General features: G+C 28.0%; 1 long non-coding RNA gene across 1 annotated transcript; it reads right to left on the reverse strand.

Annotated features, from left to right (window-relative positions):
* Positions 1–235: 235 nt before the first annotated feature.
* Positions 236–1,248, reverse strand: LOC116350257. Its single transcript, XR_004202012.1, has 2 exons — positions 520–1,248; positions 236–374 (listed from the first exon to the last, which is right to left on the reverse strand). It is a non-coding gene; the product is annotated as an uncharacterized LOC116350257 (long non-coding RNA).
* Between the last annotated feature and the right edge of the window lie 354 nt (positions 1,249–1,602).

Here is a 1,602-nt window from a genome sequence, read left to right on the forward strand (position 1 = left end):
AACTATACCATATGTATATAGTATCTGCTTCAAAACCATAAATCGAGCTATGTAATAAACTGAAATTTAGTGTAAATTACTGAGAGGATATTTTCGTCGTGATCACGAGTCCATCAATTGATAATATTATATGTTCTCTTTTATAGAAAATCATCAGTATTTTTTCAAATATATATTATTAACGATAAATAAAGATACACCAACATGTCTTCTTTTCAGAGAGATGGCTACGAAATTTGTTTGTCCAAATTCAATTTCTCATACTTTCGAGTATTTATTAATTCGAACTTTTTTTATATTTCAATTGTCAATCAAGTCAATTTAATTTGTTTTTACCAAAAACTTTGGTTGCTCGGTATTTAGTCTAAATAGTTCTGAAATAAATAAAATTATAAGTCAAATTCAATAAATCATTCATGTTATTGTTGATTTATTTGCAATCTTATCCTTGCACACATTCACACTTAATTACGAATAATTCATAAATTGATGGTTGATTTGAGGCTTTAGGTAACTTACGATAGTCTTGCTGACAGGCGACACTATATCAATAATAAATAAAATAATAATAGTCATCAGTTGATTTATACGATATCGTACATTTTTCTTGTTCTTTCGTAAACTATTTGCAATAACAGATTTCTAATAACTGAAATTATTTTTATCAATGTATACGTTAATGCTTTGTTTACTTCACATATAAAAGAGCGGCGAATGGCAAAACAGCGGCAATATTGACTACATATACAATTAATAATAATATATTGTATAATTTGTAGTTGTGTAATCGAAAAATAATCAAAGTTAAAATATTTTTTCTTGCACTTCTTATATTAATAAATATTTTTATTTGGTAATATTCCAGGGTGCACGCACACTCACAAGCATTGCAACATTTTAAAACCTAAGATTTTTTGCAGTTCTGTCTAATAGGCAACCAACAAAGTGTTTATTACTTCTGTCAAACTTTTTGCTTTTGGTATTGATTGCAGTTGAAAAATTGACACACGGGTATGATGAAAGTGAGGTTGTCATCACTCATATGATCAAAATGAAGTTTAAAGAAATCCATTTAATTTATTCGACAAATAAGACGCCATTTTGAATAAATGAATCGTATATAAATGACTTGTATACCAAATGTGTATCATTGATTCATACCTTTTTCCCACCAACAAATGTATAAAAAATTATGTACGAACTCAAAAGATTCAGCCAGTTTTGGCGGTGAATGAATCTTATTATTATTATTATTATTATTATTATTATTGTGACCGCCACCCAATATATATGTAAAATGAGTTTCGCAGCCGTTAAAAATTCAAATTTGATGAAATATATCAAATGATATATCCATTTCAGCTAACAATTATTTCAGAATATTTTTACATTAAAAATGTATATTTGACAAATACAAATTACAGTGGAATGAATCCGCTTGTTTCATTTACATCCATTGTATAAATAATAGCATTTCAGTTTCAGCTAAAAAAACAACGGATACTTTCCAGTTTCGATTTTCGAATGTCATTTGAAATGAGTTTGACACTGGGCGTTCAACCGCCGTCACATTGGAACGATTCAGAGAAATGAGAATATCAT

Source organism: Contarinia nasturtii, unplaced genomic scaffold (genome assembly GCF_009176525.2).
Source record: "Contarinia nasturtii isolate CC-2019 unplaced genomic scaffold, AAFC_CNas_1.1 Cnas_scaffold_3982, whole genome shotgun sequence".
NCBI classification, from domain to species: domain Eukaryota; kingdom Metazoa; phylum Arthropoda; class Insecta; order Diptera; family Cecidomyiidae; genus Contarinia; species Contarinia nasturtii.